Source organism: Balaenoptera physalus, assembly GCF_965194825.1.
Source record: "Balaenoptera physalus genome assembly, chromosome: 13".
NCBI classification, from domain to species: domain Eukaryota; kingdom Metazoa; phylum Chordata; class Mammalia; order Artiodactyla; family Balaenopteridae; genus Balaenoptera; species Balaenoptera physalus.
In genome coordinates, this window is record NC_138892.1 from 107,753,861 (window position 1) to 107,764,665 (window position 10,805).

At 44.1% G+C, this 10,805-nt stretch overlaps 1 long non-coding RNA gene across 1 annotated transcript; it reads left to right on the forward strand.

Moving 5' to 3' along the window:
* Nucleotides 1-1,194: 1,194 nt before the first annotated feature.
* On the forward strand, nucleotides 1,195-1,881 carry LOC309641834. The gene is made up of 2 exons (XR_014252782.1): nucleotides 1,195-1,593; nucleotides 1,697-1,881. It is a non-coding gene; the product is annotated as an uncharacterized lncRNA (long non-coding RNA).
* Nucleotides 1,882-10,805: the final 8,924 nt, after the last annotated feature.

The following is a 10,805-nucleotide window of genomic DNA, read 5'->3' on the forward strand; positions in this document are numbered from 1 at the left end:
CTGGCCACGCACAGCGGTGTGACCTCAGCCGTGTCATTTAAACGCTCTGTACTTCAGTTTCCTGGGCTGAAAGTGGAGCACGTAGAAGCAGGGCCGCACACGGTGCCGCACGGGTCAGTGGGGAAGGCCTGCAAAGGGCCCAGCGCCCGGCCAGTTCCCAGCAATACAAACATCTCTGTCATTGGAGTAACTCTTGTGACTCAGCCCCCGGCCAACCTAATGGCGACACCATGGTAGGCTGTCCCAGTGACCTGTGTCACACACACGGTCCACATGCTTGCCCTGCACCCTTCCCATCCCAGCCGTGCCCCACTCCCGCAATGCCTTCTGCCCCAAATCACCCACAAAGCCACTTCGCAGCTCCTAATCTGCTGGAACCTCCGGGCCCCTTGTCATCACTCCAAGAAGTAAAAAGGCCATCGTTTACTAAGTGGGAAGAAATTCTAAAGATAAAATAAATAGGAATTAAGAACTCCCTCATCAAGAGTTCAAGATTAATATATATTTTTTAAATTTTTTTTTTTTTTTTTTTTTAATAATGGGGAATGTTACTTTTTTTTTTTTTAATATTTATTTATTTATTTATAGCTGTGTTGGGTCTTCGTTTCTGTGCCAGGGCTTTCTCTAATTGCGGCAAGTGGGGACCACTCTTCATCGCAATGCGCGGGCCTCTCACTTTCGCGGCCTCTCTTGTTGCAGAGCACAGGCTCCAGACGCGCAGGCTCAGTAATTGTGGCTCACGGGCCCAGCCGCTTCGCGGCATGTGGGATCTTCCCAGACCAGGGCTCGAACCCGCGTCCCCTGCACCGGCAGGCAGACTCTCAACCACTGCGCCACCAGGGAAGCCCCTTAAATTTTTATTTATTTATTTTTGGCTGCATTGGGTCTTCGTTGCTGTGCGTGGGCTTTCTCTAGTTGTGGCGAGCGGGGGCTACTCTTCGTTGTGGTGTGCAGGCTTCTCATTGTGGTGGCTTCTCGTTGCGGAGCACAGGCTCTAGGTGTGCAGGTTTCAGTAGTTGTGGCTCACGGGCTCTAGAGAGCAGGCTCAGTAGCTGTGGCACATGGGCTTAGTTGCTCCGCAGCATGTGGAATCTTCCCAAACCAGGGCTTGAACCTGTGTCCCCTGCATTGGCAGGCAGATTCTTAACCACTGCGCCACCAGGGAAGCCCTCTAGATTAATTTTTAATGTTTAAGAGAGGTTTTGTTTGGAGAGCTGAGTGGGTTGCGGTTTGGATCTCGGAGCTTGGCTGGCCTCCTCGGTGGCCGCATCTCCACCCTATTCCCGCCCCAGGTCGGCTGGGTTCCCAGCCGGGCTCCAGGCGCCATGGCTTCCCGCGGGAGGAAGCGGAAGGCCGAGGCGGCGCTGGCCGCAGCGGCCGAGAAGCGGGAGAAGCCGGCTAGCAGCCAGAAGGGAGTGGAGGAGGCGAGCATCGTTATCGAGCATTGCATGAGCTGACGCGTCTACGGGCGCAACGCCGCGGCCCTGAGCCAGGCGCTGCGCCTGGAGGCCCCGGAGCTTCCAGTGAAGGTGAACCCTACCAAGCCCCAGAGGGGCAGCTTCGAGGTGACACTGCTGCGACCCGACGGCAGCAGTGAGTGAGGGCCCGGGGAGGGGCGTTGCGGGGCATGGATCCGAGGCGAGGAAGCGCGGGTCTCAAACTGCTGCCACCTGATGATTTCGTGGACTTTTCCCAGCCTCTGTCCCTGGTGATGTTGGAGCATTTATGACGGGACATGGCCAAACTTCAGTCATGTGCCTGAAGCTGTGGTTTCTTCTCCTCCAGAAACGGTGGTTCAGTTGTGAGGCAATCCTCTAGTAAGGCACTGAAAAGTTCTTGGATTGGTTTAATAAAAATTAAAGTATTTGGGTTTGATATAAACTATGAAAAAAAAAAAAAAAAAAGTCAGAGGAATCAGGGACTTCCCTGGCTGTCCAGTGGTTAGGACTCCATGCTTCCACTGCAGGGGGCACAGGTTCGATCCCTGGTCAGAGAACTAAGATCCCGCATGCAGCATGGCATGGCCAAAAAAAAAAAAAAAAAAAAAAAGTAAGAGGAATCAAAAGGAAAAAGCAAGTAGTAAAGAAAAACAACATTGGGCTTCCCTGGTGGCGCAGTGGTTAAGAATCCGTCTGCCAATGCAGGGGACATGGGTTCAATCCCTGGTCCGGGAAGATCCCACATGCCACAGAGCAACTAAGCCTGTGTGCCAGAACTACTGAGCCTGTGCTCTAGAGCCTGCGAGCCACAACTACTGAAGCCTGCACGCCTGGAGCCCGTGCTCTGCCACAAGAGAAGCCACCACAGTGAGAAGCCCGCACGCAGCAACGAAGACAAATGCAGCCAAAAATAAATAAATAAATAAATAAACAACAACAACATTGATTAAAGCAGAAGGTAAGAGGGCAGACCACCAACCTTGAACAGAAATCATCTGAAGATTTTTAAAATACCAGATCAGAGTTAAAGATAAACCTTGTCTTTTCAAAAGCTTTGGTTAAAAGTAGGAGCTAATTTTCACACCTCAAAAGCTTGGCTCTGGGGCCTGCACTGGCCGGGGTGGGGTCCAGGTGCTGTGCTGTGGAATCTACCTGGGAGGGGGGAGCAGGGGACCCAGGTGTGCTAGGCAGAAACAGAGGGGCCGGCTGGGCGCACATACCTGACACAGAGTCAGAAACGAGGAGACCCAGCAGGGTCAGAGCCCAGAGACTGAGCAGAGGCTGTACAGTGCAGCAGGTCCAGGACGGCTGTCCAGGCCAACCTCTCGGACTTCTGTAGCTACGGTCACCTCTGAGGTCGCTCAGCCTCCAGGGTGCGGCACGGTCCAGCAGAGAAGGTGTGGCCTGTGATGGCAGCTCCAGCAGGGCAGCGCGGTGAGGCCATGCCAACCACAGCTGTGCCAGTGCAGGGACCGTAAAATGTAGAGTAGGATGCTGGTCCCACACATTCCTGAAGACCACCGTCAGAAGCCGAATTGGGTTTCTGTTCAAATCAGAATCCCCAGAAAAGGGAACCAAAGCACCCTTCTGGAGCTACAAAATTACACCTGCACGGAATGAAGCCTGAAGGGACAGGTGGGTCATGACCCCTGCCAACTTAAAAATAAAAAAGCACAACATGAGAGTTGTGAATTAAGTTTTATTTGGGGCAAAAGGAGGACTATAGCCCAGGAGCCAGCATCTCGGATAGCTCTGAGAAACTGCTCCTAAGAGGCAGCGGGAAGGTCAGTATATATGTGACTTTGGTGAAGGGGGAGTACATGCAATGAAGCACATATTTTTGCAGAAGGTTTCTGCTGGTCACGAGGAGCAGACATCATCATGAAGGATTTTAGTGCTCTTCTAGATATGAGGAGATGCAAGAATTGGGCTCATAAAATCTTCGCCTGAAAATATCTAACTATCTGGAGACCTGCTCTGCCAGTTTTTCCCAGAGCACAGTGCCTCATTTCAGCTCTCCACCCTGAACTCCTTTCAGGGGGTGTTGAAGGTCAGAAGCTGTAGCGGCTCATGATTTAATCCTTGTAGAGGTAGATGGCAAGTACCAATTTGTAGTTGACAGGGCCCCCTCATGGTCATAAATTCGCCCATGGTTTGGGAGGCATTTCATGACCATTTCGTCCCATGGTGCTAGGAAGGCTCATTCCCAGGTCTGGCGAAGATTTCGCTGATAGGCCGCTCAGTGTGCTATTACTGGACTAGGCCTCATTAACAGTAACCAAAGGTCCCTGGACCACCTGTCTTACTAGTCTGTTATGGTCCAGGAAAAAAAATTCCCTCTTATTGCATCTTCGCCTATCTAGAGTTACACCATTACAGTCATTGATTGCATACAGAACTATATATTTGATCAACTGCTTCAAATCGCCTCGTCATCATTATTTTTGTTGGCGGCTCAGTCACACATTTGGTAAGACAAGAAACAATAATCTTGTAAAACAGGTAAAATACAAATAATATAGCTAATAACATTAATAGGGTTATAAGTAAATATTTAAGCCAAGAGCTTCCATGCCAAACCAGTTTTTGAAGGGGTCGTTAAGACTAGGGAGTGGGCCACTAAGGCAGAAATCTGATTTTTCATATGGTTCATTAAACGTGTTATATTAGCGGATTCATCAGGTATGAGAACACGGCACTCAGTTTGAATTATGGCACAGGTGCCTCCCTGAGATGCCGTAAGGATGTCAAGGGCCAGGCGGTTTTGCAGCACCGCTTTTCTCATCATAGAGACCCCAGAATTCAGTAGGCTAATAGCCTCGTTACAATCATTTAAAGCCTGTTGAGTGAATTTTGCTAAGGCTTCAATACGGCCGATTACATCCTCCAATCCTATTGAAGGTGCAAAAATAGCTGCGAAATGGTCATACCAGTGGAATACAGATCTCTTGACCCATAGGGCTCGTACCAATGGTAGATTAGCTGGGGTCATCTCTAAATTGTTACGTATATGACCTTGAGTCCAAGGGAATCCCAGGGTGCATCTTCCTATCCATCCTGGTGGAAGCCAAGGCCATAAATTAGTACCACAAATCCACTGAGTTCCATTAGGTGCAACCCAGTGAATCTCTGGTCGTCTGACCCAGTCGGTTCCATACCAATCACAGTCTCTAAGGGTAATAATATGTAGGCATTGTTCATAAGGCACCCAGCCTAATTTCCTAATGTTCCTAGGCTGATCATGCTTAGTATGATTTAATTGTTCCCAACATAAAGGAGCTTTTAAACTTAAATGACTATATCCTGTTGTTAACCACATAAATCCATCCCATAATTGTGGAAGGTTTCCTTCTAGTAAACGGGAGGTTAAATTTTTGATTGAGACTTAGCTTATTGTTCTGATTGAGCTTGAGTGACCCTAAAAGAAAATTCATATCTATGGCCAGGGTCGGAGCAGGTATTATTAATTAGCTAGGTGAGGGGATCCCACCTAGTATACCAATAGCGGCCTGAACAGGACTATAATTTCTTTCTTCTAGAATGAATTTCCTAAGGGCTATCCAATCAGAGCCTTGGAGTGGAAAAATCCACCAAGGTAATCCAGAAGTACTAGACACAGGTAATTGGCCACAAACCCAACAGTTGGACTGATTTTTAAAACTAGCATAGTATAGGAAAACATTTGATTCATATGCAAAGGTCCAAGAAGTCAGGAAAACACTATACGAATCAGGTCCAGTATCTTGGGTAAGCTGTCTACTTCTGAAGTCATCTTCTTCTCGTCCTGGTGTGAGTGCAGCTTCTCCTCGGAGCATTGATTTTGAGGTTAGCCGTCCTCTCTATAAGCCAGTCCAGTGTAGGGGCCCTTTGTAAGCGGGAATTAATCCAAGAGTCAGTTCCTTTCAGTTTCAGTGTGCATGAGCTCGTTAAGAGTACCTGATAAGGGTCCTTCCATCTAGGATGGAGATATTCCTTTAAATTATGTCTCTTCCAGTATGCATAATCTCCTGGTCGAAGGTCATGGGGCATCTGATCTTCATCTAAAGATAGATTACTGAGATAAGCTTCAGAAACAAACTTAGAGAGTCCTTTTAATAATTCAGTTAAACTTTACATTAATATAATATAACAGCAAGGAACTATCCGGAACTGAGTCTTAGTAAATACAGACCTCCACTAACAAAACTAGGATTTAATATTCATTGAAACGTAATATTTTTTCCTCTAAAATTACCCTCACTTCTACCAAATATAACCAAATTAAGACTAATTTGTTGCAAAATAAGTCTGGTCTCAATAAACTTGGCCTGATGATTTATATAACTATAATTGATCATATAGACTCTTTTTGCTTTGCTGAAACTTTTCTAAGGAGTCTCAGACTGAACTTTTAAAAGACCTCTCAGGGCTAGGAAAATCACACCCTGGGCTTATCACAGATTTTGCCGAACAGATCTGGGTGAATTCCTCCCTTTTCAAGGTCACCAAAATACCTTGAGATTTCTGTACCTGTTAGTGAGGTAGCATTCCTAATTTATCTGATAAAGCTGCTGGGAACCTACGAATTTCCAATCTCTGGAGGGATAAGATAGAGAGAAAAGATAAATGTGTCAATCCTGCTTACAAAGGTATAATTTACCAAGTTACTGTAAGTCATAATGAGTTTGAGGGGAAGGTTTTCCTTATACCTGGAAAACACAGATTTAAACCAGTAATTTTTCAGTTAGAAACCATAAAAATGATGACCATATTCACCACTTCACTCTGTCCTATATAACTAATCCTTTTTGTTAACAGTTTATGAAGCCATCAGATTTCTCATTAGAATTCTTTAATTTCTTACCCAGTTCAGCATTATGGACTGAAAGTCAGAAACTTGTATTTATCCAAAAGTCCTTTCTATAAATCTTCTTGAAGAGGAAGCATTTTTGCAAAGGCATCAGAATAAAACCATAACTGTGTATAATGACAGAAGACTTAAGAAGGTATGTTTAAGGGACTCCCCTGGTGGCACAGTGGTTAAGAATCCGCCCACCAATGCAGGGGACACGGGTTCGAGCCCTGGTCCGGGAAGATCCCACATGCCGCGGAGCAACTAAGTCTGTACGCCACAACTACAAGAACAACAAAATTAAAAAAGAAAGCATGCTTAAAATCTGATTACAATGCAATGCAATTGACAAAGTAACTTGGTTATTGCTGTGACATACAACACTTTAAGATAATAACAGGAATTATGACTGATAATGTTTTACCAGGACATATCAGAATTTGAGGAATTCCATATAATTTCTAGAATATCCATATTAACAACATTTACCATACAGTATAACCTAAGAAGATTTATTACTCATTTGACAATACTTCCCATGCAATTTAACATACCAAGTGAACCTAATTAATTTAATATCTCTCTTTGGGATGCTTCAGGGGCCCTTTGAAGCATCCCAAAGTTAGCTAGAGGTCAAAAGGACTTCATTAGAATTTGATTTAGGAAGTTTTGTCAAAAAAAATATCAAAAGGGTTTAGAACACTCAGTCAGATAGGATCATAGGTCACTGTGAAACAATAGGTATTCACTTAGCCAAAGTGACAATAAAAGATTTCAAAGACAAATAAAGAACAGATTACTTAAAAGGTAAAGAACTTAAAACCTGTTATCAAAGGCAGTTCAACATGTTAAGAAAACCTGTCTTTTTAACAGAGAGAAAAGCCAAATTCAGGTTTTGCACCAGCTTACTTTTAAAATTCATTTACTGAATTAAATTTACTCTAAACTTAGTCAGTCCTGACCTTGCACAAAATTCTTTTCTCAGGGCCTACTTTCCACAAAACTTTCATCATTTTCTGTATCCATCACTGTATTTTTTTCCATCCAGAAGCAACCAGCTATTAAAGCAGACTTCCTTCCTTTTCCTAATAAAATGCAATTTCATTCCTTATACCTTCTTTGCTGACAACACACATCCTACTTTCCTGCTGTAGACTGAAATGTTTCCTTTATTATTTCCAGTAGCTTTAATTACATGTTTAAATTAGAATCCTCAGCTCTTAAAACCTTAATTTCTTGTGAAAACTAAGAAGTAATTAATTATGAACTGTCCTTTACATTAGCATTTTGTAGACTGGTGAGTATAAATACCAGTGATAATTTCTAAAAACATTTGCTTTCTTACAGAGAACATCTCAGGATGGCACCAAACATATTCATTACCAGTCCTAAATATCTTTAGTTTCTCTGTAACAGGACGCCAATGTTCAGTAATTAACGTTTCAGTATCTTATTTCATTTGGGAATGACCTAGCTATTCAATAAACTTCCATCACTTAACTTAATTTAGCAGCAACTCTAGAATTTCAAGTTACCAAAATCTGGAGAGACTATTTTAGATAAACATTCCTAAAGCATAATTATTCTTAATAGAGTTTATCTAAAAACTCTTATCTCATTTACATTTTCTTTCCTTAAAAGTTTCTTCACATCAAGTTACTTTCCTTGCTGATAAATTTGCAACAGATGTAACAAAATTTTACTTAACTTATATTAAACCTAGGCACAGTAAAAGTATCATACTTGATGAGTCTAAAGACGTCTATATTAATTAGATCAACAAACAAACATTAATACCAGGTATTAATTTAGTACTGAATATTTCCCAGTTCACGTGAACCTGAAATTAATTCTGGCCAGTTACCTTGTGTATTTTTTGAGAATTTATGTAAGTGCTTAATTTCCTTTAATCCAGTTAAGTAGAGCTCACTTACCCAAAGGTAAAAAGAAAGATAATGCACACATAAACGTATAGACAGACACAGCAAGAGATCTCATAGCTTCATTTTCTAACTTTAGTCATGAATCAGATATCACAATATAAAATTCACTAGTTGTAAATAACAGTTGGAGTAAGTTAAATTTAAAAAGAATTTTCCCCCCGTCCTTTTTTCCCCCCTAAGTCTCAGGAGTTAGAGATGATCTAGATAAGTGATCCTGAGAGCTCTGGTCTCAAGGCACAGGGAGAGAAAATCAGGTTCACCTAGTAGGACTTATTCCCTTAGGGTCAGAATTCTGAAGAGAATTTTTTTTTTCTTCTTCAAGCTAGCTTTCTCTACTGATAGAGAATTAAATGGGGGTTGGTTAAACTTTGACAAGCCTTGTGTACTTAACTGGCACAGTTGAAGGTTCATAATTTTTGTAGACATCCCCTTCTCTTTCTTTTTTATGGTCTTGAAAAGTTGGTCAGTCAACATAACAAGGGTGTTTGTATATAACGTGGACCAACCCAGATTGTGTCTTTTGACTAGAGTAGCCAAATCCTCATCTAAGCCTTCTAAAAAGGCAGAGTTAAGCAAAGCATCATTTTGGTGGTTAGAGGATGATTCAGGTGTCAAGCCGGAATAGTGCTTAGAAGTTTTCTTAACCCTTTCATGATAGTCCAGAAGGATTCATCCAATCTTTGCTTGCACTGTTGAATCTCTGTCACATCTACGGTTTTTGGGAAAAGCTATGGGATCATTTCGAGTAATTTCTGAGCTAATTCCTTGCATTCAGTGAGAGTCTGTGGTTCAAAATCCATTAAGGGGTGTTTCCATTCTGCTTTCTTTATCCATTCCCTTGCTTTGCTTTCAGAAACGAACAGCTGTATTTATTGATATAGATCTGAAAACCCGGGCTCATAGGTCCGGATGGTTAAATCAGATTCCTTAGCAAATCCCAATGAATCCTGACTTGGATCAGGAAATTCCTTAACCAAGGCTCTGAGTTCTGCTCAGGTCCAGGGTGTGTACGTAAGCACCGAGGGTGGTTCATTTCTCCCTGTGATAGGTTTCTCCTTAAAGGGAGCTATAATCACTTCGGATTTCTTTTTCCTTTACTGGGGAAGAAGGAGCAGCAGGAGACGGAAGAGCTGGAAGAGGGAAAGAGATGGCATCTGGGCCGGGCATTTCAGATAGAGAAGGACACGTGCGAGGGGCAGGCAGTTCAGATAGAAGAGGACACGTGCAAGGGGCGGGCGGTTCAGACAGAAGAGGGCACGTGCGAGGGACAGAGGGAGAGACGGAGTCAGAGACAGAGGGCTGGTAGCCTGCTTTAGTTCTGATATAGTTTCAAGAAGTTACTCTATCATTTCCTCTTTTAGAAGCTTCCGGATACCAATCAAAGTCAGCATTCCATTCAGTGTGTTTGATCTTATGGCCAGCTTTTTCTAACTCTGCGCACAAAAATGTCATTTCTGGAATATCGCTGCACCCCAATTTGGCCATCTTAGGTTGAGATCTCCTTTAGTATAATTTCCCCAATTAAGTAGGTACTTGCAAGTATAAACCTGGCTGAGGTGTTAGTCAGAGGCTGGCTTTCTGACGCCCCTTGTTTTTGTGTTTGAGAGATACTACTTCCCATTTTTAAGTTGAATTTGTCAGGGATAAAAAACACTAGTGAACTTGTGTGGCGGCCAGCATGCTACTAGTGAACTTGTGTGGCGGTCAGCATGCTGCTTGTGAGCTACACTCCTCTAGGCATCCCCCCAGAGTCGTTTCAGCCCTCCTACGTGCCTCAGTTTCTCCCTTTGGTGGTCTAAGACCACCATGAGTGCTCAGATCGCTGAATGGCCAGTTCTTATCTGCGACCCCTGGACAAGCAAGTGTTGTAATTAACGAGTGGGCTTCCCTATGGGACCACGGCACTGTATGAGGACGCTGCTTCCACCACTCCCGTAAACGTCTCAGTTGCCTGAGAAAGCTGTGACCCGCCGGGAGGAGTCTTGTCTCTTTTCTTCGGAGCAGAGCTCTCGTATAATATCTTCACTTTATCCCAACAAATTCCATTAAGGCAGCCGAATTGAGGGAAAGCATCAGATCAGCCTCTTACCTAACCACTCAGACAAGACCACTCCATCTTCCCACAACTGAGCAAACCCTGGTATCTTTCAACCAGGCCCTGCCCCCCAGTATCTTTCACCTGGGTGGGTATTTCCCTGGTATCTTTCAGCTGCGGGGTGGAGGCAGGTACCTCCTACAGCGCCAAATAAAACTCAGGATCATCCACCGATACGGGAGATCCGTGAACCAGGAGAGACTCACCCAGATTCGTCTGCACTCTCCAAGGAGGCGGATGCGTGCAAGGGGCTTTGCTGGTACCAAGGCTCCGGTTCCTTGTAGAGTTCAGGCGAAGGAGAGAAGTCCACTCCGGGTCCGTTATCCGTGGTTGCCATAACTGCAGACTTTAAAAAAAAAAAAGCGCAGTGTGAGAGTTGTGAGTTAAGTTTTTTATGTGGGGCAAAATGAGGACTATGGCCTGGGAGACAGCATCTCGGATAGCTCTGAGAAACTGCTCCAAAGAGGTGGGGCGGGTCAGTATAGATGTGATTTTGG